At 55.3% G+C, this 26172-nt stretch overlaps 2 protein-coding genes across 2 annotated transcripts in view; one reads left to right on the forward strand and one right to left on the reverse strand.

Moving 5' to 3' along the window:
• Positions 1-9666, reverse strand: part of LOC306966657 (verrucotoxin subunit beta-like) — a gene marked incomplete at its 3' end in the record, with an annotated part of 36087 nt that extends 26421 nt beyond the window's left edge. The window contains exon 1 of the mRNA XM_079561473.1: positions 9524-9666. The remainder of the gene's footprint in view (positions 1-9523) is intronic.
• LOC306966774 (uncharacterized protein) overlaps positions 1-26172 on the forward strand; it is a gene marked incomplete at both ends in the record, with an annotated part of 190776 nt that overhangs the window by 127792 nt on the left and 36812 nt on the right. The window lies entirely within an intron of this gene.

Genomic DNA, 26172 nt, shown 5'->3' on the forward strand with positions numbered 1-26172 from the left:
GAGGGCGGGCCCCCCCAGAACAGCTGGAGGAGGTCGGGCCCCCCCAGAACAACTGGAGGAGGTCTGGCCCCCCAAGAACAGCTGGAGGAGGTCTGGCCCCCCAAGAACAACTGGAGGAGGTCTGGCCCCCCAAGAACAGCTGGAGGAGGTCTGGCCCCCCCAGAACAGCTGGAGGAGGTCTGGCCCCCCCAGAACAGCTGGAGGAGGTCTGGGGCCCCCAGAACAGCTGGAGGAGGTCTGGCCCCCCCAGAACAGCTGGAGGAGGTCTGGCCCCCCAAGAACAACTGGAGGAGGTCTGGCCCCCCCAGAACAGCTGGAGGAGGTCTGGGTTCCCCAGAACAGCTGGAGGAGGTCGGGCCCCCCCAGAACAGCTGGACGAGGTCGGGCCCCCCAAGAACAGCTGGAGGAGGTCTGGCCCCCCCAGAACAGCTGGAGGAGGTCTGGGGCCCCCAGAACAGCTGGAGGAGGTCTGGGTTCCCCAGAACAGCTGGAGGAGGTCGGGCCCCCCCAGAACAGCTGGACGAGGTCGGGCCCCCCAAGAACAACTGGAGGAGGTCTGGCCCCCCCAGAACAGCTGGAGGAGGTGTATGTGGATCGGGAAGTCTGGGCACCTCTTCTCTTCAACGCTTTTTATGGAGCAAATTTTGGATTGAAATGTTGTTTGCATAGTTTAGTTAAGTCTCCTAACAACACATGAACACACAGTAGGTGTAACTGTATTTGACCATAGTTTTAAGGGTTTAAATCATTTGTTTGTTTTATTGTTGTTGTTTTTATTTGTAAACAAAATGAGTAAATCTAAAAAACAGCAATCTAAAGAACAGGCCTCTTTCTTATTTCTTGGTTTCGGGGTTCTGCACTGATGCACCTCGTGGTTGTGGCCACTGGAAGCAGCTGCTCTGGACGTGAACAGGCCTTCAGTTCTGGTCCAGTGGTCGCGCTCATGGAGCCGCCCGGAGAGAAACACAAACTGATGAAGTCGCTGTCGGCACATCATGCCGTGGAGGAACACGAGGCCCATCACGAGGCCCATGGCCATTCGAGAAGAGGAGTAACCGAGGTGCAGATGTTGAGGAAATCATTCAAAATAAAAAAACAGCATCGCACACTGGCCCGTGCAATCAATTTTCAATTTGAAAACAACTCTGATATTACCCAGAAACGTTTTTTGCTTTGTCTCGGCACCTCGTTTTCCAGACACTTCCGGTCGAGCGTGAAGCCCGTTCATTTTAACGGAGAACGAGGGAAAATCTTCTCTGCTCAAATCTGATGTTTAGTCGATTGATTTGTGTAAAATGTCCAATGTTCATTTGCACCGACATGTCGACACTGCAGCGTTTCTCTGTCGGCCTGAAAACGGCTTTGTGACTGATTTTATGTGGACTTCTCCAGCCCCATGTTAACACATTGGAGAAAAGGGGCGGGACAATCATAGACTGTATAATAATGGACGTCTTCTGCTCACTCCTCCCCGTTTACCATAATGACCACGGTCGTGGGGGAAGTCATGGTGGATTTACAGACTCCGCCTCCCCAGCTCTGACAAAGCATGTTCCTAAAAAGGGCATAAGGGCGGGATCTTCACTGTAGACTCCGCCCTTGCGTGACGTGTAGCTCGCGCTGCTCCAATGCTAACAGTCCGAGTTTTTTTTAAGGTGTCTAAACTCCAATGCTTTTCAATGGGGGCCTAGTGGCGATATGGAGGAACTACAGCAATGGCGGCCTCTAGTGTCGTGGGCATAAAGCAGAGCAGCCAGCGGCCATTGGGCACAATTTATGCCGGCGCACACGGGAACTTCCAGAACAAGCATTTTATATTTCATAAAATGAAAGAAAATCCCTCAGAATGGCAGGTCTTTTAAAGCTTCAATATGATAAACAGGCTCAGAGCGTGATTATTTTTGTTTAATTGATTTGCGTAAAGCTGGAGGTTCGGCTCTGTGGCTCAGAAGGTCCGACCTGAAACACTGGCTCCTTTTTCAAGATACGTCTTTCTGAAACTAACGTGGAGATTGGAAAATGACCCCTCTGAGATGGATTGGACCTACAGGATGGTGTTTTAGCTACAATTACCCGTGTGTGGTTCGTTCGTTTTTTTTTTTTTTCATTTCAAAATAAAATTAAAAAATCTAAATCATTGGTTTGTTTTATTGTTTTCTTTACTTGAAAACAAATCACACACTCATAGCCGATGTCAAAAAGTGGATTTATTCCAGATTACGTTTCGGCATCGCCTGGGCTGGTCCACGCAAATTCATAAAAAAAAATAATCACACTCTGAGCCTGACGGAGCAGCACACCTGGGCGTGATGAGCGTGGGTGATGAGTGTGGGTGATGAGTGTGGGTGATGAGCGTGGGTGATGAGCGTGGGTGATGAGTGTGGGTGATGAGCGTGGGTGATGAATATGGGTGATGAGTCTGGGTGATGAGCGTGGGTGATGAATATGGGTGATGAATGTGGGTGATGAGTGTGGGTGATGAGTGTGGGTGATGAGTGTGGGTGATGAGTGTGGGTGATGAATATGGGTGATGAGTGTGGGTGATGAGCGTGGGTGATGAGCGTGGGTGATGAATGTGGGTGATGAATGTGGGTGATGAATGTGGGTGATGAATGTGGGTGATGAATGTGGGTGATGAATGTGGGTGATGAATGTGGGTGATGAGCGTGGGTGATGAGTGTGGGTGATGAGCGTGGGTGATGAATGTGGGTGATGAGCGTGGGTGATGAGCGTGGGTGATGAATGTGGGTGATGAATGTGGGTGATGAATGTGGGTGATGAATGTGGGTGATGAGTGTGGGTGATGAGTGTGGGTGATGAATGTGGGTGATGAATGTGGGTGATGAGCGTGGGTGATGAATGTGGGTGATGAGCGTGGGTGATGAGCGTGGGTGATGAGTGTGGGTGATGAGTGTGGGTGATGAATATGGGTGATGAGTGTGGGTGATGAGCGTGGGTGATGAGCGTGGGTGATGAGCGTGGGTGATGAATGTGGGTGATGAGTGTGGGTGATGAGTGTGGGTGATGAATGTGGGTGATGAGCGTGGGTGATGAATGTGGGTGATGAGCGTGGGTGATGAGCGTGGGTGATGAATGTGGGTGATGAGTGTGGGTGATGAGTGTGGGTGATGAATGTGGGTGATGAGTGTGGGTGATGAGCGTGGGTGATGAGCGTGGGTGATGAGCGTGGGTGATGAGCGTGGGTGATGAATGTGGGTGATGAGCGTGGGTGATGAGCGTGGGTGATGAATGTGGGTGATGAGTGTGGGTGATGAGTGTGGGTGATGAGTGTGGGTGATGAATATGGGTGATGAGTGTGGGTGATGAGCGTGGGTGATGAATGTGGGTGATGAATGTGGGTGATGAGCGTGGGTGATGAATGTGGGTGATGAGCGTGGGTGATGAGTGTGGGTGATGAATATGGGTGATGAGTGTTGGTGATGAGCGTGGGTGATGAGTGTTGGTGATGAATGTGGTTGATGAGCGTGGGTGATGAGTGTGGGTGATGAATATGGGTGATGAATGTGGGTGATGAGTGTGGGTGATGAGCGTGGGTGATGAATGTGGGTGATGAGTGTGGGTGATGAGTTTGGGTGATGAGTGTGGGTGATGAGTGTGGGTGATAAGTCTGGGTGATGAGTGTGGGTGATGAGTGTGGGTGATGAGTGTGGGTGATGAATATGGGTGATGAGTGTGGGTGATGAGTGTGGGTGATGAGTGTGGGTGATGAATATGGGTGATGAGTGTGGGTGATGAGTGTGGGTGATGAGCGTGGGTGATGAATGTGGGTGATAAGTCTGGGTGATGAGTGTGGGTGATGAATATGGGTGATGAGTGTGGGTGATGAGCGTAGGTGATGAGTGTGGGTGATGAATATGGGTGATGAGTGTGGGTGATGAATATGGGTGATGAATGTGGGTGATGAGCGTTGGTGATGAGTGTGGGTGATGAATGTGGGTGATGAGCGTTGGTGATGAGTGTGGGTGATGAATATGGGTGATGAGTGTGGGTGATGAGTGTGGGTGATGAGTGTGGGTGATGAATGTGGGTGATGAGCGTGGGTGATGAATGTAGGTGATGAATGTGGGTGATGAATGTAGGTGATGAGCGTGGGTGATGAATGTAGGTGATGAGCGTGGGTGATGAATGTGGGTGATGATCGTGGGTGATGAGCGTGGGTGATGAGCGTGGGTGATGAGCGTGGGTGATGAGTTTGGGTAATGAATGTGGGTGATGAGCGTGGGTGATGAGTTTGGGTAATGAATGTGGGTGATGAGTGTGGGTGATGAGTGTGGGTGATGAGTGTGGGTGATGAATGTGGGTGATGATCGTGGGTGATGAGCGTGGGTGATGAATGTGGGTGATGAGCGTGGGTGATGAATGTGGGTGATGAGCGTGGGTGATGAGTGTGGGTGATGAGCGTGGGTGATGAATGTAGGTGATGAGCGTGGGTGATGAGCGTGGGTGATGAGCGTGGGTGATGAGCGTGGGTGATGAGCGTGGGTGATGAGCGTGGGTGATGAGCGTGGGTGATGAGCGTGGGTGATGAGCGTGGGTGATGAATGTGGGTGATGAGTGTGGGTGATGAATGTGGGTGATGAGCGTGGGTGATGAATGTGGGTGATGAGCGTGGGTGATGAGCGTGGGTGATAAGTGTGGGTGATGAGCGTGGGTGATGAGCGTGGGTGATGAGTGTGGGTGATGAATGTGGGTGATGAGTGTGGGTGATGAATGTGGGTGATGAGTGTGGGTGATGAATGTGGTTGATGAATGTGGGTGATGAGCGTGGGTGATGAATGTGGGTGATGAGTGTGGGTGATGAATGTGGGTGATGAGTGTGGGTGATGAATGTGGGTGATGAGCGTGGGTGATGAGCGTGGGTGATAAGTGTGGGTGATGAGTGTGGGTGATGAGCGTGGGTGATGAGTGTGGGTGATGAATGTGGGTGATGAGTGTGGGTGATGAATGTGGGTGATGAGTGTGGGTGATGAATGTGGTTGATGAATGTGGGTGATGAGCGTGGGTGATGAGTTTGGGTGATGAGCGTGGGTGATGAATGTGGGTGATGAGTGTGGGTGATGAGTTTGGGTGATGAGTGTGGGTGATGAGCGTGGGTGATGAATGTGGGTGATGAGTGTGGGTGATGAGTTTGGGTGATGAGTTTGGGTGATGAATGTGGGTGATGAGCGTGGGTGATGAATGTGGGTGATGAATGTGGGTGATGAGCGTGGGTGATGAGCGTGGGTGATGAATGTGGGTGATGAGTGTGGGTGATGAGTGTGGGTGATGAGCGTGGGTGATGAGCGTGGGTGATGAATGTGGGTGATGAGTGTGGGTGATGAGTGTGGGTGATGAGCGTGGGTGATGAGCGTGGGTGATGAGTGTGGGTGATGAGCGTGGGTGATGAGCGTGGGTGATGAATGTGGGTGATGAGTGTGGGTGATGAGCGTGGGTGATGAATGTGGGTGATGAATGTGGGTGATGAGTGTGGGTGATGAGTGTGGGTGATGAGGGTGGGTGATGAATGTGGGTGATGAGCGTGGGTGATGAGCGTGGGTGATGAATGTGGGTGATGAGTGTGGGTGATGAGCGTGGGTGATGAGCGTGGGTGATGAGCGTGGGTGATGAATGTGGGTGATGAGTGTGGGTGATGAATGTGGGTGATGAGGGTGGGTGATGAATGTGGGTGATGAATGTGGGTGATGAGCGTGGGTGATGAGTGTGGGTGATGAGTGTGGGTGATGAATGTGGGTGATGAGGGTGGGTGATGAATGTGGGTGATGAATGTGGTTGATGAGCGTGGGTGATGAGTGTGGGTGATGAATGTGGGTGATGAATGTGGGCGATGAGTGTGGGTGATGAATGTGGGTGATGAGTGTGGGTGATGAGAGTGGGTGATGAGTGTGGGTGATGAGTGTGGGTGATGAGTGTGGGTGATGAGTGTGGGTGATGAGAGTGGGTGATGAGTGTGGGTGATGAGTGTGGGTGATGAGTGTGGGTGATGAGTGTGGGTGATGAGTGTGGGTGATTAATGTGGGTGATGAGCGTGGGTGATGAGTGTGGGTGATGAGTGTTGGTGATGAGTGTGGGTGATGAGTGTGGGTGATGAGTGTGGGTGATGAGTGTGGGTGATGAATGTGGGTGATGAGAGTGGGTGATGAGTGTGGGTGATGAGAGTGGGTGATGAGTGTGGGTGATGAGTGTGGGTGATGAGTGTGGGTGATGAGTGTGGGTGATGAGTGTGGGTGATGAGTTTGGGTGATGAGCGTGGGTGATTAATGTGGGTGATGAGTGTGGGTGATGAGTGTGGGTGATGAGTGTGGGTGATGAGTGTGGGTGATGAGTGTGGGTGATGAGTGTGGGTGATGAGTGTGGGTGATGAGCGTGGGTGATGAGCGTGGGTGATGAGTGTGGGTGATGAGTGTGGGTGATGAGTGTGGGTGATGAGCGTGGGTGATGAGCGTGGGTGATGAGCGTGGGTGATGAGCGTGGGTGATGAGTGTGGGTGATGAGTGTGGGTGATGAGCGTGGGTGATGAGTGTGGGTGATGAGTGTGGGTGATGAGCGTGGGTGATGAGCGTGGGTGATGAGCGTGGGTGATGAGTGTGGGTGATGAGTGTGGGTGATGAATGTGGGTGATGAGTGTGGGTGATGAGTGTGGGTGATGAGTGTGGGTGATGAGCGTGGGTGATGAGTGTGGGTGATGAATGTGGGTGATGAATGTGGGTGATGAGTGTGGGTGATGAGTGTGGGTGATAAGCGTGGGTGATGAGTGTGGGTGATGAGTGTGGGTGATGAGTGTGGGTGATGAGCGTGGGTGATGAGCGTGGGTGATGAGCGTGGGTGATGAGCGTGGGTGATGAGCGTGGGTGATGAGCGTGGGTGATGAGTGTGGGTGATGAGTGTGGGTGATGAATGTGGGTGATGAGTGTGGGTGATGAGTGTGGGTGATGAGTGTGGGTGATGAGCGTGGGTGATGAGTGTGGGTGATGAGCGTGGGTGATGAGTGTGGGTGATGAGTGTGGGTGATGAGCGTGGGTGATGAGCGTGGGTGATGAGTGTGGGTGATGAGTGTGGGTGATGAGTGTGGGTGATGAGCGTGGGTGATGAGCGTGGGTGATGAGCGTGGGTGATGAGCGTGGGTGATGAGCGTGGGTGATGAGCGTGGGTGATGAGCGTGGGTGATGAGCGTGGGTGATGAGTGTGGGTGATGAGTGTGGGTGATGAATGTGGGTGATGAGTGTGGGTGATGAGTGTGGGTGATGAGTGTGGGTGATGAGCGTGGGTGATGAGTGTGGGTGATGAATGTGGGTGATGAATGTGGGTGATGAGTGTGGGTGATGAGTGTGGGTGATAAGCGTGGGTGATGAGTGTGGGTGATGAGTGTGGGTGATGAGTGTGGGTGATGAGTGTGGGTGATGAGCGTGGGTGATGAGTGTGGGTGATGAGTGTGGGTGATGAGCGTGGGTGATGAGCGTGGGTGATGAGTGTGGGTGATGAGTGTGGGTGATGAGTGTGGGTGATGAGCGTGGGTGATGAGCGTGGGTGATGAGCGTGGGTGATGAGCGTGGGTGATGAGCGTGGGTGATGAGCGTGGGTGATGAGCGTGGGTGATGAGCGTGGGTGATGAGTGTGGGTGATGAGTGTGGGTGATGAATGTGGGTGATGAGTGTGGGTGATGAGTGTGGGTGATGAGTGTGGGTGATGAGCGTGGGTGATGAGTGTGGGTGATGAATGTGGGTGATGAATGTGGGTGATGAGTGTGGGTGATGAGTGTGGGTGATGAGCGTGGGTGATGAGTGTGGGTGATGAGTGTGGGTGATGAGTGTGGGTGATGAGTGTGGGTGATGAGTGTGGGTGATGAGTGTGGGTGATGAGCGTGGGTGATGAGGGTGGGTGATGAGTGTGGGTGATGAGTGTGGGTGATGAGTGTGGGTGATGAGTGTGGGTGATGAGTGTGGGTGATTAATGTGGGTGATGAGTGTGGGTGATGAGTGTGGGTGATGAGCGTGGGTGATGAGCGTGGGTGATGAGTGTGGGTGATGAGCGTGGGTGATGAGCGTGGGTGATGAGCGTGGGTGATGAATGTGGGTGATGAATGTGGGTGATGAGTGTGGGTGATGAGTGTGGGTGATGAGTGTGGGTGATGAGTGTGGGTGATGAATGTGGGTGATGAGCGTAGGTGATGAGTGTGGGTGATGAAATTGGGTGATGAGCGTGGGTGATGAATGTGGGTGATGAGCGTGTGTTATGAGTGTGGGTGATGATTGTGGGTGATTAATGTATTTTGTCCACTGTTGCTTGATTCAACAAAATAAAATCCACAGCAAATGTCTTCTGTCGTATTTATGTTCAGTTACTTGTAGTAATTATTGCTTAATTTGCTGAAAATCCAATGTCAAAAGTATCGAATATCGTATCGAAAATCCACTGCATCGCTTGAATCGTATCGGTCCAAAAAAAAATGATATATCGTTTTATATCAAATCGTTTGGCCTCAAATCGATACGTATCGTATCGGTCAAAACACGTATCGTTACACCCCTAAAACAAACCAATGATTTTGATTTTTCAATTTTATTTTGAAATGAAAAAAACATTTGTTATTTGGTCCATTTTGATGGAAAAAAGCACAAAGATAGGAGAAAATAACGACAGGCTAGGGTTGGTCGTTGACGATGTTTACAGTGAACCATTGTGATAAGCATTTTTAAAGACATTTACAGAGCCTATATATAAGCTGCATATACTTTGTTAGGAAAATGTGAGATTGCAGGATAAATGGATCTAAACTAAACCTGATCTGAACAGTCATGGACACGACTTTTGCAACAGAAATGTGTTAAAACTCGTGAGTAAAGTCTGAGAGGAGAACGACTTTTCAGAGCGTCAACTCCTCAATACCAAGGCGCTTTTCACACTAATACGAATGTAAATCGGAGCTTATTATTTGCATTTGCTCAGTTTTAACGTAATGTTTAAGAAACAGTGGGTGAACGGGACAATGTTTACAAGTTTGCGTCGTAGCTTACGTTTTTGAAGCCGCTCCACGCGCCGCCCGGTTTTTTACATTATATTTTACAGTGGCTCTCAAAGAATGGGCACTCCACCAGTCTTCCTTTGTTCTGTTCATCCTTATACACATTTTTATCTTATTTGGAGTGTTTATTGATTGTTTTATGTTCATTTATCTTAAGATTGTTGATCTAACTTTGTACTGGGGCAGCTGGTTTGTTGCAGGTTTGATTCAGCGTTTCAAAGTTTGAGAACCACTGAATAAACATAAGACATTAGTTACATTGTGAACATTAGGGAATTCAAAATGTTAGTGCACACCAGTCCCATAACATCCCATTCCACTTTTGGTCATGTGAATGTCTTTTATTTTTGTTTATTGCTATAATCTTTTCGATTGTGTACTGTTGATTGTTAATCAACAGTACTCTCTCCTCTTTCTTTCCTCTCTCTCTCCTCTTTCTCTCCTTGCTTCACCAGGCTCAGAGGGAAAAATAACGGCACTCACTGTGTCTCAGAGATCCGGCTCAGTGCTGCCCCCTGGAGGTGGTTTATGTGGAGAGTCTGTGTCTCAGAGATCCGGCTCAGTGCTGCCCCCTGGAGGTGGTTTATGTGGAGAGTCTGTGTCTCAGAGATCCGGCTCAGTGCTGCCCCTGGAGGTGGTTTCTGTGGATCGTCTCTGAGGTTGGACTGAAATCACAAAGTTCAGAGGAAATAAAGAGGGAAGATTGAATTGATTATAACTGACTGAACCTGTTTTAAAGAACACCTCCCCTACTCATTTAAATATATACTAGTATTACTAGTATATACTAGTACGCTAGTAACCAGAAGGAGGAAGTATTTGCCCACATTATTATACAACCACATTTCACCACCAGGGAATCCCCAGGCTGTTTGAACTGCACAGCAGCCTGGGGACCATGGCCCAAATGTTCGCATTGATTTGGGACCAATCACAGAACGAGGAGGAACGGCCAGACGATGACGAGCTATTTGACATACGGAAGCTTTTCGTTTGTTTAAAATATACGTTTGTTTGAAAATTGATAATAAATAAATAAAGTTTATTTACGGATCCAACATGAAAGCAGCGACTCCATCTTTAGATCAAGCTTCAGACCGTGTTCTAAACAGTTTAGCTGAAAGTTTACGGCGGGTTCGTCATACGTGATCTGATACGATGATACGATTGGCTATGGCCTAGAGGTTAGATCATGCCCAAAAAATCAACCCACGGCCCCTGACACGTCGCCCACGGCCCCTGACACGTCGCCCACGGCCCCTGACGCGTCGCCCACGGCCCCTGACACGTCGCCCACGGCCCCTGACATGTCGCCCACGACCCCTGACGCGTCGCCCACGGCCCCTGATTTTTCAATTTTATTTTGAAATGAAAAAAACATTTGTTATTTGGTCCATTTTGATGGAAATAAGCACAAAGATAGGAGAAAATAACGACAGGCTAGGGTTGGTCGTTGACGATGTTTACAGTGAACCATCGTGATAAGCATTTTTAAAGACATTTACAGAGCCTATATATAAGCTGTATATACTTTGTTAGGAAAATGTGAGATTGCAGGATAAATGGATCTAAAAGAATGGGCACTCCACCAGTCTTCCCTTGTTCTGTTCATCCTTATACACATTTTTATCTTATTTGGAGTGTTTATTGATTGTTTTATATTCATTTATCTTAAGATTGTTGATCTAACTTTGTACTGGGGCAGCTGGTTTGTTGCAGGTTTGATTTTAAAACCCACACCCGTCACACTAGTGTTTCAAAGTTTGAGAACCACTGAATAAACATAAGACATTAGTTACATTGTGAACATTAGGGAATTCAAAATGTTAGTGCACACCAGTCCCATAACATCCCATTCCACTTTTGGTCATGTGAATGTCTTTTATTTTTGTTTATTGCTATAATCTTTTAGATTGTGTACTGTTGATTGTTAATCAACAGTACTCTCTCCTCTTTCTTTCCTCTCTCTCTCCTCTTTCTCTCCTTGCTTCACCAGGCTCAGAGGGAAAAATAACGGCACTCACTGTGTCTCAGAGATCCGGCTCAGTGCTGCCCCCTGGAGGTGGTTTATGTGGAGAGTCTGTGTCTCAGAGATCCGGCTCAGTGCTGCCCCTGGAGGTGGTTTCTGTGGATCGTCTCTGAGGTTGGACTGAAATCACAAAGTTCAGAGGAAATAAAGAGGGAAGATTGAATTGATTATAACTGACTGAACCTGTTTTAAAGAACACCTCTCCTACGCATTTAAATATATACTAGTATTACTAGTATATACTAGTACGCTAGTAACCAGAAGGAGGCAGTGTTTGCCCACATTATTATACAACCACATTTCACCACCAGGAAACATGCCATTTCCTGCTCTCTGGTAGCCTGGGAATCCCCAGGCTGTTTGAACTGCACAGCAGCCTGGGGACCATGGCCCAAATGTTCGCATTGATTTGGGACCAATCACAGAACGAGGAGGAACGGCCAGACGATGACGAGCTATTCGACATACGGAAGCTTTTCGTTTGTTTAAAATATACGTTTGTTTAAAAATTGATAATAAATAAAGAAAGTTTATTTACGGATCCAACATGACAGCAGCGACTCCATCTTTAGATCAAGCTTCAGACCGTGTTCTAAACAGTTTAGCTGAAAGTTTACGGCGGGTTCGTCATACGTGATCTGATACGATGATACGATTGGCTATGGCCTAGAGGTTAGATCATGCCCAAAAAATCAACCCACGACCCCTGACGCGCCGCCCACGACCCCTGACATGTCGCCCACGGCCCCTGACATGTCGCCCACGACCCCTGACGTGTCGCCCACGACCCCTGACATGTCGCCCACGGCCCCTGACGTGTCGCCCACGACCCCTGACGCGCCGCCCACGACCCCTGACGCGTCGCCCACGGCCCCTGACGCGTCGCCCACGACCCCTGACGCGTCGCCCACGACCCCTGACGCGTCGCCCACGGCCCCTGACACGTCGCCCACGACCCCTGACTTGTCGCCCACGACCCCTGACGCGTCGCCCACGACCCCTGACGCGTCGCCCACGGCCCCTGACGCGTCGCCCACGACCCCTGACTTGTCGCCCACGACCCCTGACGCGTCGCCCACGACCCCTGACGCGTCGCCCACGGCCCCTGACGCGTCGCCCACGACCACTGACGCGTCGCCCACGGCCCCTGACGCGTCGCCCACGACCCCTGACATGTCGCCCACGGCCCCTGACGCGTCGCCCACGGCCCCTGACGCGTCGCCCACGACCACTGACGCGTCGCCCACGGCCCCTGACGCGTCGCCCACGACCCCTGACATGTCGCCCACGACCCCTGACATGTCGCCCACGACCCCTGACGTGTCGCCCACGACCCCTGACTTGTCGCCCACGACCCCTGACTTGTCGCCCACGACCCCTGACGCGCCGCCCACGGCCCCTGACGCGTCACCCACAGCCCCTGACTTGTCGCCCACGACCCCTGACTTGTCGCCCACGACCCCTGACGCGCCGCCCACGACCCCTGACGCGTCACCCACAGCCCCTGACGTGTCGCCCACGGCCCCTGACGCGTCACCCACAGCCCCTGACGTGTCACCCACGGCCCCTGACGCGTCACCCACAGCCCCTGACGCGTCACCCACGACCACTGACATGTCGCCCACGGCCCCTGACGCGTCGCCCACGACCACTGACGCGTCGCTCACGGCCCCTGACGCGTCGCCCACGACCACTGACGCGTCGCTCACGGCCCCTGACATGTCGCCCACGGCCCCTGACATGTCGCCCACGGCCCCTGACGCGTCGCCCACGACCCCTGACATGTCGCCCACGGCCCCTGACATGTCGCCCACGGCCCCTGACGCGTCGCCCACGACCCCTGACGCGTCGCCCACGGCCCCTGACGCGTCGCCCACGACCCCTGACTTGTCGCCCACGACCCCTGACGCGTCGCCCACGGCCCCTGACGCGTCACCCACGGCCCCTGACGCGTCACCCACGGCCCCTGACGCGTCACCCACGACCCCTGACTTGTCGCCCACGACCCCTGACTTGTCGCCCACGGCCCCTGACGCGTCACCCACGGCCCCTGACGCGTCGCCCACGACCCCTGACTTGTCGCCCACGACCCCTGACGCGTCGCCCACGGCCCCTGACGCGTCACCCACGGCCCCTGACGCGTCACCCACGGCCCCTGACGCGTCGCCCACGACCCCTGACTTGTCGCCCACGGCCCCTGACGCGTCTCCCACGGCCCCTGACGCGTCGCCCACGACCCCTGACACGTCGCCCACGACCCCTGACGCGTCACCCACGGCCCCTGACGCGTCGCCCACGACCCCTGACACGTCGCCCACGACCCCTGACTTGTCGCCCACGACCCCTGACACGTCGCCCACGGCCCCTGACACGTCGCCCACGGCCCCTGACACGTCGCCCACGACCCCTGACACGTCGCCCACGACCCCTGACACGTCGCCCACGACCCCTGACACGTCGCCCACGGCCCCTGACACGTCGCCCACGACCCCTGACACGTCGCCCACGACCCCTGACACGTCGCCCACGGCCCCTGACACGTCGCCCACGACCCCTGACACGTCGCCCACGACCCCTGACTTGTCACCCACAGCCCCTGACACGTCGCCCACGACCCCTGACTTGTCACCCACAGCCCCTGACACGTCGCCCACGGCCCCTGACACGTCGCCCACGACCCCTGACTTGTCGCCCACGGCCCCTGACACGTCGCCCACGGCCCCTGACGCGTCGCCCACGGCCCCTGACGCGTCGCCCACAGCCCCTGACACGTCGCCCACGGCCCCTGACGCGTCGCCCACGACCCCTGACTTGTCGCCCACGGCCCCTGACACGTCGCCCACGGCCCCTGACGCGTCGCCCACGGCCCCTGACGCGTCGCCCACGACCACTGACGCGTCGCCCACGACCCCTGACACGTCGCCCACGACCCCTGACGCGTCACCCACGGCCCCTGACGCGTCACCCACGACCCCTGACGCGTCACCCACAGCCCCTGACGCGTCACCCACGGCCCCTGACGTGTCGCCCACGGCCCCTGACAAGTCGCCCACGGCCCCTGACGTGTCGCCCACGGCCCCTGAAATGTCGCCCACGGCCCCTGACAAGTCGCCCACGGCCCCTGACAAGTCGCCCACGGCCCCTGACACGTCGCCCACGGCCCCTGACGTGTCGCCCATGGCCCCTGACACGTCGCCCACGGCCCCTGACACGTCGCCCACGGCCCCTGACGTGTAATAAAGTAAACCATAACACGTCCCGACCAAAACCAAGAGTCGGGGAATCACTTGTGAAGTTAATGTGAGTCCTACTTTCAACTTACCCAGAGATTCACCACCGTTCCTCCAACTGCACCTTCAGCTAAGTAGCTTGGCTAGCTAGCTACTAGTCTTACTGCTACTAACCTAGCTATTCCTGCTCCGGTTCGCCCTGTCGTTGTTTATTTTCCCAATAATGACCAGCGTTCTTTACATTATCCCTGACGTAACTTTCACCCAATTCATGACTATCATGTGTCACGTGATTAAATCTTTGCTGAGAGCCAGGGACAGAGTGAACCTTAGGGTTAGGGTTGTTTATATTTTCTGATCAAACAGTTCACACTAACCATGGCTGTAAAGTGAAGGTTTTGTGATATGATTTGGTGAATTAGGGAAAATGGCAAAAATAATCAAACAACAGTCTCGGCTAAATATCCACTGCCCAATAATAATACATTTTATTTGTACAGCGTTTTCTAGACACTCAATGACACTTCACAGAAATACAAGAATAAAATCAAACATGGCAGAACTCGAGGGCACTCAAAGCCTTTTTAAATCAATGGGTTTGGAGTTCTTTCTGTGATGTCTTTTCTTTTTGCATAAAAAGTGAAAACACAAAAGCACTAAAACATTGGACCAAGATCTTAATCTTAAATACCTTGGAAGAGAGAGACTGTTTAACCCTTATTGTTTCCTCATGAGGATTAACCAATCACAGTGAATGAGGATGTTATTTTTAAACATTCTGAAGAAACTCCGCCGAAAGGGAGAGGCCACAAACATTTAAACTATGCAGCTCTGAGAGAACGCTCTGTGCCGCCTAAAGAGAGTCAACTGTCACAATGATACTGAAGTATGAAAACCTGTGAGTTTATTTCTAATACTGGAGGAAATAGATCTGTTCTTATGTGGCTGTAGTTAAAGTGTTTTCAGGTACATACGTCTGGTCACCCACGGTTTTTTATTCTGTTTCTTTGGCTTTTAAAAAAAAAGCATTTAATTGGACTTACTGTTTCCTGTGTAAACCCTGATAATGATTTAAATCTATGTTTTATGTCCTTTTTGCAGTGGCTTCTGTTTTTCTCCTGTTACAATAATAAAGTAAATGATACAGTGGATCATGAGACTTTATTGTCACGCATGGAATCCTGTGTTGGGATTAAGGACACGGCTTTAAATTGGTTTCGGTCCTACCTCACAGGACGACAGTTCTCCGTGAGCTTTGGCCCTTTTTCATCTGCAAAAGCCCCTCTAACCTGCGGAGTTCCCCAGGGCTCTGTTCTTGGCCCAGCTTTGTTCTCCCTGTATATGCTGCCGCTGGGCTCGATTTTTAGAAAATATCACATTTCCTTTCATTGCTTTGCCGATGACGTCCAGATTTACATGCCTCTTAAGTCACAAAGCAGTTCAATGCAGTCTTTACAGAGCTGCCTCCAGGAAGTGAGAGACTGGCTGAAGATAAACTTCCTCAACCTAAATGAGAGCAAAACTGAAATTGTTGTGTTCGGCAATACTGAACAGACCTTTGATCTCGGTGTTCCCTTCAGCTCCCATGTAAGAAATCTTGGAGTCATGATTGACAGCTCTTTTAAATTTGACAAACAAATCAGCTCTGTGGTTAAAACAAGCTTCTTTCAGCTTCGATTGATTGCTAAAGTAAAACCATATCTGCCTTCTAACCAGCTGGAAAAATTAGTCCACATGTTTATTTCTACACGTCTGGACTATTGCAATTCTCTGTACCACGGTCTTGATGCTGCATCCATTCGTCGTTTGCAACTCGTACAGAACGCAGCTGCACGGCTCCTAACAGGCATCAGGCGCTATGACCACATAACTCCTGTACTACAGTCTCTTCATTGGCTCCCGGTGCCCTTCAGGATACAATTTAAAATCCTATTGTTGGTTTTTAAATCACTGAATGGCCTGGCTCCAGAGTATCTGTCTGAAATGTTGACTTTGTATTCTCCTGTGAGAGCCCTGCGGTCATGTGACCAACAGCTTTTAACCTGTCCCCGCTCTAAGAAACAAAACCCGCGGTGACAGAGCGTTTGCAGTCGCTGGACCCAAACTTTGGAACGAGCTCCCTTTGAGCATTCGATCAGCCTCATCCATTGAGAGTTTTAAGTCACTCTTAAAAACACGCCTCTATACATTGGCTTTTAACACGAGCTGAGTTGATCATTCCATGTTGTTATTTGTACTGTGTGTATGTGTATATATATATTTGTCTCTCACTGAAACATGTACAGCACTTTGGGCAGTGTCAACTGTATTTTAAATGTGCTTTATAAATAAACTTTGACCTTTGACCTTTGACCTAACCCAGCCACTCACCTGAGCTCCGGCTGCAGACGACGCCTCTGCTGCTCTGACTCTGACTCCTCTCACCTGAGTCTTATGACCTGCCCCCCCCCCCCTCCCCCCCCTCCACAAAACACATCAAACTGGATCAACGTGATCATCATTTCCCGGTAAAGATGATCAGCATGTTTTGATGGTGATGCAGGTGAACAGGCTTTGCAGGTGTTGCTTCATTCAATGTTGTGATGCAGCCGTTCCCAAAGTGGGGTCCGGGGACCCTGCAGGGCCTCCGAGGCACTTCAGTTTTGGGAAAGGCTTTTGTGACGGTCCTGAGTTCGAGTCCCACCTGGTTGGGTCCTTTCTGTGTAGAGTTTGTATGTTCTCCATGTGTCTTAGGTTCCCTTCATTTTCCGTACCACAAAAAACATGTACAATAGGTGAATCCTGCAGCCAGACGACTCTCACCCTCAGCCCGGCTCCACATCTGCAGATGTGTCGCCCACGACCCCTGACGCGTCGCCCTCGACCCCTGACATGTCGCCCACGGCCCCTGACGTGTCGCCCACGGCCCCTGACGTGTCGCCCACGGCCCCTGACGTGTCGCCCACGACCCCTGACGTGTCGCCCACGACCCCTGACTTGTCGCCCACGACCCCTGACACGTCGCCCACGGCCCCTGACGTGTCGCCCACGACCCCTGACGTGTCGCCCACGACCCCTGACGCGTCGCCCACGACCCCTGACTTGTCGCCCACGACCCCTGACTTGTCGCCCACGACCCCTGACGCGTCGCCCACGACCCCTGACACGTCGCCCACGACCCCTGACACGTCGCCCACGACCCCTGACACGTCGCCCACGGCCCCTGACACGTCGCCCACGACCCCTGACACGTCGCCCACGGCCCCTGACACGTCGCCCACGGCCCCTGACACGTCGGCCACGGCCCCTGACACGTCGCCCACGACCCCTGACGTGTCGCCCACGACCCCTGACACGTCGCCCACGATCCCTGACACGTCGCCCACGACCCCTGACACGTCGCCCACGACCCCTGACACGTCGGCCACGGCCCCTGACACGTCGCCCACGACTCCTGACGTGTCGCCCACGACCCCTGACACGTCGCCCACGATCCCTGACACGTCGCCCACGACCCCTGACACGTCGCCCACGACCCCTGACACGTCGCCCACGGCCCCTGACGCGTCGCCCACGACCCCTGACACGTCGCCCACGACCCCTGACACGTCGCCCACGACCCCTGACACGTCGCCCACGGCCCCTGACACGTCGCCCACGACCCCTGACACGTCGCCCACGGCCCCTGACACGTCGCCCACGACCCCTGACACGTCGCCCACGGCCCCTGACACGTCGCCCACGACTCCTGACGTGTCGCCCACGACCCCTGACACGTCGCCCACGACCCCTGACACGTCGCCCACGACCCCTGACACGTCGCCCACGGCCCCTGACACGTCGCCCACGGCCCCTGACACGTCGCCCACGGCCCCTGACACGTCGCCCACGACCCCTGACGCGTCGCCCACGACCCCTGACGCGTCGCCCACGACCCCTGACGCGTCGCCCCCGACCCCTGACGTGTCGCCCACGACCCCTGACGTGTCGCCCACGACCCCTGACGTGTCGCCCACGGCCCCTGACGTGTCGCCCACGGCCCCTGACGTGTCGCCCACGACCCCTGACGTGTCGCCCACGGCCCCTGACGTGTCGCCCACGGCCCCTGACGCCTCGCCCACGACCCCTGACGTGTCGCCCACGGCCCCTGACGCGTCGCCCACGACCCCTGACGTGTCGCCCACAGCCCCTGACGCGTCGCCCACGACCCCTGACAATGGGTTTGGAGTTCTTTCTGTGATGTCTTTTCTTTTTGCATAAAAAGTGAAAACACAAAAGCACTAAAACATTGGACCAAGATCTTAATCTTAAATACCTTGGAAGAGAGAGACTGTTTAACCCTTATTGTTTCCTCATGAGGATTAACCAATCACAGTGAATGAGGATGTTATTTTTAAACATTCTGAAGAAACTCCGCCGAAAGGGAGAGGCCACAAACATTTAAACTATGCAGCTCTGAGAGAACGCTCTGTGCCGCCTAAAGAGAGTCAACTGTCACAATGATACTGAAGTATGAAAACCTGTGAGTTTATTTCTAATACTGGAGGAAATAGATCTGTTCTTATGTGGCTGTAGTTAAAGTATTTTCAGGTACATACGTCTGGTCACCCACGTTATTTTATTCTGTTTCTTTGGCTTTTAAAAAAAAAGCATTTAATTGGACTTACTGTTTCCTGCGTAAACCCTGATAATGATTTAAATCTATGTTTTATGTCCTTTTTGCCGTGGCTTCTGTTTTTCTCCTGTTACGGCCCCTGACAAGTCGCCCACGGCCCCTGACGTGTCGCCCACGGCCCCTGACGCGTCGCCCACAGCCCCTGACATGTCGCCCACGACCCCTGACAAGTCGCCCACGGCCCCTGACGTGTCGCCCACGACCCCTGACGTGTCGCCCACGGCCCCTGACATGTCGCCCACAGCCCCTGACATGTCGCCCACGGCCCCTGACGTGTCGCCCACGGCCCCTGACGCGTCGCCCACAGCCCCTGACATGTCGCCCACGACCCCTGACAAGTCGCCCACGGCCCCTGACGTGTCGCCCACGACCCCTGACGTGTCGCCCACGGCCCCTGACATGTCGCCCACAGCCCCTGACATGTCGCCCACGGCCCCTGACTTGTCGCCCATGACCCCTGACAAGTCGCCCACGGCCCCTGACAAGTCGCCCACGGCCCCTGACAAGTCGCCCACGGCCCCTGACGCGTCGCCCACGACCCCTGACGCGTCGCCCACGGCCCCTGAAATGTCGCCCACGACCCCTGACGCGTCACCCACGACCCCTGACATGTCGCCCACGGTCCCTGACATGTCGCCCACGACCCCTGACAAGTCGCCCACGACCCCTGACACGTCGCCCACGACCCCTGACAAGTCGCCCACGGCCTCTGACATGTCGCCCACGACCCCTGACATGTCGCCCACGGCCCCTGACAAGTCGCCCACGGTCCCTGACATGTCGCCCACGGCCCCTGACAAGTCGCCCACGGCCCCTGAAATGTCGCCCACGGCCCCTGACAAGTCGCCCACGGCCCCTGACGTGTCGCCCACGGCCCCTGACATGTCGCCCACGGCCCCTGACATGTCGCCCACGGCCCCTGACAAGTCGCCCACGGCCCCTGACGTGTCGCCCACAGCCCCTGACAAGTCGCCCACAGCCCCTGACAAGTCGCCCACGGCCCCTGACAAGTCGCCCACGGCCCCTGACAAGTCGCCCACGGCCCCTGACGTGTCGCCCACAGCCCCTGACAAGTCGCCCACAGCCCCTGACAAGTCGCCCACGGCCCCTGACGTGTCGCCCACAGCCCCTGACAAGTCGCCCACGGTCCCTGACGCGTCGCCCACGACCACTGACGTGTCGCCCACGACCCCTGACATGTCGCCCACGACCCCTGACGTGTCGCCCACGACCACTGACGCATCGCCCACAGCCCCTGACGTGTCGCCCACGGCCCCTGACGTGTCGCCCACGGCCCCTGACTTGTCGCCCACGACCCCTGACGTGTCGCCCACGACCACTGACGCATCGCCCACAGCCCCTGACTTGTCACCCACGGCCCCTGACGTGTCGCCCACGGCCCCTGACGTGTCGCCCACGGCCCCTGACTTGTCGCCCACGACCCCTGACGTGTCGCCCACGACCACTGACGCATCGCCCACAGCCCCTGACGTGTCGCCCACGGCCCCTGACGCGTCGCCCACGACCCCTGACGTGTCGCCCACGACCCCTGACACGTCGCCCACGACCCCTGACGTGTCGCCCACAGCCCCTGACATGTCGCCCACGACCCCTGACGTGTCGCCCACGACCCCTGACGCGTCGCCCACGACCCCTGACATGTCGTCCACGACCCCTGACTTGTCGCCCACGACCCCTGACGTGTCGCCCACAGCCCCTGACATGTCGCCCACGACCCCTGACATGTCGCCCACGACCCCTGACGCGTCGCCCACGACCCCTGACATGTCGCCCACGACCCCTGACGCGTCGCCCACGACCCCTGACTTGTCGCCCACGACCCCTGACATGTCGCCCACGACCCCTGACGCGTCGCCCACGACCCCTGACATGTCGTCCACGACCCCTGACGCGTCGCCCACGACCCCTGACAAGTCGCCCACGACCCCTGACATGTCGCCCACGACCCCTGACGTGTCGCCCACAGCCCCTGAAATGTCGCCCACGACCCCTGACGCGTCGCCCACGACCCCTGACTTGTCGCCCACGACCCCTGACTTGTCGCCCACGACCCCTGACGTGTCGCCCACAGCCCCTGACGTGTCGCCCACAGCCCCTGAAATGTCGCCCACGACCCCTGACGCGTCGCCCACGACCCCTGACTTGTCGCCCACGACCCCTGAAATGTCGCCCACGACCCCTGACGTGTCGCCCACGGCCCCTGACGTGTCGCCCACGGCCCCTGACACGTCGCCCACGACTCCTGACATGTCGCCCACGACCCCTGACGTGTCGCCCACAGCCCCTGACTTGTCGCCCACGGCCCCTGACGTGTCGCCCACGACCCCTGACATGTCGCCCACGACCCCTGACGTGTCGCCCACAGCCCCTGACTTGTCGCCCACGACCCCTGACGTGTCGCCCACAGCCCCTGACGTGTCGCCCACGACCCCTGACTTGTCGCCCACGGCCCCTGACGTGTCGCCCACGGCCCCTGACATGTCGCCCACGGCCCCTGACAAGTCGCCCACGGCCCCTGAAATGACGCCCACGGCCCCTGACAAGTCGCCCACGGCCCCTGACGTGTCGCCCACGGCCCCTGACATGTCGCCCACGGCCCCTGACAAGTCGCCCACGGCCCCTGAAATGTCGCCCACGGCCCCTGACACGTCGCCCACGGCCCCTGACGTGTCACCCACGGCCCCTGACGTGTCGCCCACGGCCCCTGACACGTCGCCCACGGCCCCTGACGTGTCGCCCTCGACCCCTGACATGTCGCCCACGGCCCCTGACGTGTCGCCCACGGCCCCTGACATGTCGCCCACGGCCCCTGACGTGTCGCCCACGACCCCTGACGTGTCGCCCACGACCCCTGACTTGTCGCCCACGACCCCTGACACGTCGCCCACGGCCCCTGACGTGTCGCCCACGACCCCTGACGTGTCGCCCACGACCCCTGACGCGTCGCCCACGACCCCTGACTTGTCGCCCACGACCCCTGACTTGTCGCCCACGACCCCTGACGCGTCGCCCACGACCCCTGACACGTCGCCCACGACCCCTGACACGTCGCCCACGACCCCTGACACGTCGCCCACGGCCCCTGACACGTCGCCCACGGCCCCTGACACGTCGCCCACGGCCCCTGACACGTCGGCCACGGCCCCTGACACGTCGCCCACGACCCCTGACGTGTCGCCCACGACCCCTGACACGTCGCCCACGACCCCTGACACGTCGCCCACGGCCCCTGACACGTCGGCCACGGCCCCTGACACGTCGCCCACGACTCCTGACGTGTCGCCCACGACCCCTGACACGTCGCCCACGATCCCTGACACGTCGCCCACGACCCCTGACACGTCGCCCACGACCCCTGACACGTCGCCCACGGCCCCTGACGCGTCGCCCACGACCCCTGACACGTCGCCCACGACCCCTGACACGTCGCCCACGACCCCTGACACGTCGCCCACGGCCCCTGACACGTCGCCCACGGCCCCTGACACGTCGCCCACGACTCCTGACGTGTCGCCCACGACCCCTGACACGTCGCCCACGACCCCTGACACGTCGCCCACGACCCCTGACACGTCGCCCACGGCCCCTGACACGTCGCCCACGGCCCCTGACACGTCGCCCACGACCCCTGACACGTCGCCCACGGCCCCTGACGCGTCGCCCACGACCCCTGACGCGTCGCCCCCGACCCCTGACGTGTCGCCCACGACCCCTGACGTGTCGCCCACGACCCCTGACGTGTCGCCCACGGCCCCTGACGTGTCGCCCACGGCCCCTGACGTGTCGCCCACGACCCCTGACGTGTCGCCCACGGCCCCTGACGTGTCGCCCACGGCCCCTGACGCCTCGCCCACGACCCCTGACGTGTCGCCCACGGCCCCTGACGCGTCGCCCACGACCCCTGACGTGTCGCCCACAGCCCCTGACGCGTCGCCCACGACCCCTGACAATGGGTTTGGAGTTCTTTCTGTGATGTCTTTTCTTTTTGCATAAAAAGTGAAAACACAAAAGCACTAAAACATTGGACCAAGATCTTAATCTTAAATACCTTGGAAGAGAGAGACTGTTTAACCCTTATTGTTTCCTCATGAGGATTAACCAATCACAGTGAATGAGGATGTTATTTTTAAACATTCTGAAGAAACTCCGCCGAAAGGGAGAGGCCACAAACATTTAAACTATGCAGCTCTGAGAGAACGCTCTGTGCCGCCTAAAGAGAGTCAACTGTCACAATGATACTGAAGTATGAAAACCTGTGAGTTTATTTCTAATACTGGAGGAAATAGATCTGTTCTTATGTGGCTGTAGTTAAAGTATTTTCAGGTACATACGTCTGGTCACCCACGTTATTTTATTCTGTTTCTTTGGCTTTTAAAAAAAAAGCATTTAATTGGACTTACTGTTTCCTGCGTAAACCCTGATAATGATTTAAATCTATGTTTTATGTCCTTTTTGCCGTGGCTTCTGTTTTTCTCCTGTTACGGCCCCTGACAAGTCGCCCACGGCCCCTGACGTGTCGCCCACGGCCCCTGACGCGTCGCCCACAGCCCCTGACATGTCGCCCACGACCCCTGACAAGTCGCCCACGGCCCCTGACGTGTCGCCCACGACCCCTGACGTGTCGCCCACGGCCCCTGACATGTCGCCCACAGCCCCTGACATGTCGCCCACGGCCCCTGACTTGTCGCCCATGACCCCTGACAAGTCGCCCACGGCCCCTGACAAGTCGCCCACGGCCCCTGACAAGTCGCCCACGGCCCCTGACAAGTCGCCCACGGCCCCTGACGCGTCGCCCACGACCCCTGACGCGTCGCCCACGGCCCCTGAAATGTCGCCCACGACCCCTGACGCGTCACCCACGACCCCTGACATGTCGCCCACGGTCCCTGACATGTCGCCCACGACCCCTGACAAGTCGCCCACGACCCCTGACACGTCGCCCACGACCCCTGACAAGTCGCCCACGGCCTCTGACATGTCGCCCACGACCCCTGACATGTCGCCCACGGCCCCTGACAAGTCGCCCACGGTCCCTGACATGTCGCCCACGGCCCCTGACAAGTCGCCCACGGCCCCTGAAATGTCGCCCACGGCCCCTGACAAGTCGCCCACGGCCCCTGACGTGTCGCCCACGGCCCCTGACATGTCGCCCACGGCCCCTGACATGTCGCCCACGGCCCCTGACAAGTCGCCCACGGCCCCTGACGTGTCGCCCACAGCCCCTGACAAGTCGCCCACAGCCCCTGACAAGTCGCCCACGACCCCTGACGTGTCGCCCACGGCCTCTGACATGTCGCCCACGACCCCTGACATGTCGCCCACGGCCCCTGACAAGTCGCCCACGGTCCCTGACATGTCGCCCACGGCCCCTGACAAGTCGCCCACGGCCCCTGAAATGTCGCCCACGGCCCCTGACAAGTCGCCCACGGCCCCTGACGTGTCGCCCACGGCCCCTGACATGTCGCCCACGGCCCCTGACATGTCGCCCACGGCCCCTGACAAGTCGCCCACGGCCCCTGACGTGTCGCCCACAGCCCCTGACAAGTCGCCCACAGCCCCTGACAAGTCGCCCACGGCCCCTGACGTGTCGCCCACAGCCCCTGACAAGTCGCCCACGGTCCCTGACGCGTCTGTCGTTGTTTATTTTCCCAATAATGACCAGCGTTCTTTACATTATCCCTGACGTAACTTTCACTCAATTCATGACTATCATGTGTCACGTGATTAAAGGGGCTGGAAGAAAGTTCGCCATTTTATACTCACTACTGCCACCTCAGGCCATATGTGTAACTGCACCTTCTATATTAAGCTCGTGCATGACGGCAATTCAGGCCGAAGTGACACATTTTTGAGTGACCGTACAGGATTTTAGAGGCAGTTGTGGTGAACAGGTCTGAGCTCATTCTACACATTAGGACATGGCTGGAACATGTAGGGGGAGGAAAATACTTAATATTAACATTTTTAAACTCCTTATAGCCCCTTTAAACCTTTGCTGAGAGCCAGGGACAGAGTGAACCTTAGGGTTAGGGTTGTTTATATTTTCTGATTAAACAGTTCACACTAACCATGGCTGTAAAGTGAAGGTTTTGTGATATGATTTGGTGAATTAGGGAAAATGGCAAAAATAATAAAACAACAGTCTCGGCTAAATATCCACTGCCCAATAATAATACATTTTATTTGTACAGCGTTTTCTAGACACTCAATGACACTTCACAGAAATACAAGAATAAAATCAAACATGGCAGAACTCGAGGGCACTCAAAGCCTTTTTAAATCAATGGGTTTGGAGTTCTTTCTGTGATGTCTTTTCTTTGTGCATAAAAAGTGAAAACACAAAAACACTAAAACATTGGACCAAGATCTTAATCTTAAATACCTTGGAAGAGAGAGACTGTTTAACCCTTATTGTTTCCTCATGAGGATTAACCAATCACAGTGAATGAGGATGTTATTTTTAAACATAATTGTGAAGAAACTCCGCCGAAAGGGAGAGGCCACAAACATTTAAACTATGCAGCTCTGAGAGAACGCTCTGTGCCGCCTAAAGAGAGTCAACTGTCACAATTATACTGAAGTATGAAAACCTGTGAGTTTATTTCTAATACTGGAGGAAATAGATCTGTTCTTATGTGGCTGTAGTTAAAGTCTTTTCAGGTACATACGTCTGGTCACCCACGTTATTTTATTCTGTTTCTTTGGCTTTAAAAAAAAAAGCATTTAATTGGACTTACTGTTTCCTGTGTAAACCCTGATAATGATTTAAATCTATGTTTTATGTCCTTTTTGCAGTGGCTTCTGTTTTTCTCCTGTTACAATAATAAAGTAAACCCAGCCACTCACCTGAGCTCCGGCTGCAGACGACGCCTCTGCTGCTCTGACTCTGACTCCTCTCACCTGAGTCTTATGACCTGCCCCCCCCCCCCCCCCCCCCCCTCCACAAAACACATCAAACTGGATCAACGTGATCATCATTTCCTGGTAAAGATGATCAGCATGTTTTGATGGTGATGCAGGTGAACAGGCTTTGCAGGTGTTGCTTCATTCAATGTTGTGATGCAGCCGTTCCCAAAGTGGGGTCCGGGGACCCTGCAGGGCCTCCGAGGCACTTCAGTTTTGGGAAAGGCTTTTGTGACGGTCCTGAGTTCGAGTCCCACCTGGTTGGGTCCTTTCTGTGTAGAGTTTGTATGTTCTC

Source organism: Gobius niger (assembly GCF_951799975.1).
Source record: "Gobius niger genome assembly, chromosome: 8".
Classification (NCBI taxonomy): Eukaryota; Metazoa; Chordata; class Actinopteri; order Gobiiformes; family Gobiidae; genus Gobius; species Gobius niger.